Source organism: Mandrillus leucophaeus, unplaced genomic scaffold (assembly GCF_000951045.1).
Source record: "Mandrillus leucophaeus isolate KB7577 unplaced genomic scaffold, Mleu.le_1.0 Scaffold215, whole genome shotgun sequence".
Taxonomy (NCBI): domain Eukaryota; kingdom Metazoa; phylum Chordata; class Mammalia; order Primates; family Cercopithecidae; genus Mandrillus; species Mandrillus leucophaeus.
In genome coordinates, this window is record NW_012102199.1 from 69,774 (window position 1) to 70,742 (window position 969).

Here is a 969-nt window from a genome sequence, read left to right on the forward strand (position 1 = left end):
ACACAAAAAGTGCTCAAAATCACTAATCACCAAAAAAAAAAAAATGCATATCAAAGCCACAATGAGCTACCACCTAATCTCAGAATGGCTGTTATGAAAAAGACAGAAAAGGAATAATAATCTCAGATACTCCAGAGGCTGAGGCTGGAGAATCGCTTGAACCTGCGAAGTGGAGGTTGCAGTGAGCCGAGATCACGCCACTGCACTCCAGCCTGGGCGACAAGAGCAAAACTACATGAAAATAATAATAATAATAATAATAACAATGGCTGAGAAGAATGTGGAGAAAGATAAAATCTTGTACATTGTTGGTGGAATGTAAATGAGTACAACCATTACGAAAAACAGTATAGAGTTTCCTAAAAAAAAATTAAAGATAGAACTAGAACATGATTCAGCAATCCTACTACTGGCATTTATCGAAAGCAAATGACAACAGTAGATCAAAGAGGTATCTGCACTCTCACGTTTATTGCAGCACCATTCACAATAACCAAGGTATGAAATTAGTCTAAGTGTCCATCAATGGATGAATGGATTTTTAAATGTGGTACGTCTACACAGTGGAAAAATATTCAGCTATATACAAGAAGGAAATCCTGTGATTTGCAACAAAATGAATGAATCTGAAGGACATCGTGTTAAGTGAAGGAAGCCAGACACAGAAAGACAAATACCACATGACACCATCCATATGAGGATAGAAAAAAGTTCATCTCATAGAATTAGAGAACAGAATAGTGACTACCAGAAGCTGGGACAGTTGTGGAAGGAGAGGTGGGGAGATGTTTTTCAAAGGATACTAAATTGCAATTAGAAGGAATAAATTCATGGAATACAGAGTACAACATGGATACTTTATACTTAATGATGATATATTGTATTATCGAAAAATACTAAGGGATGTTAAGTGTTCTCACCACAAAAATGACAACAATGTGAGGTAAAGTGTATGCATATATTTATATA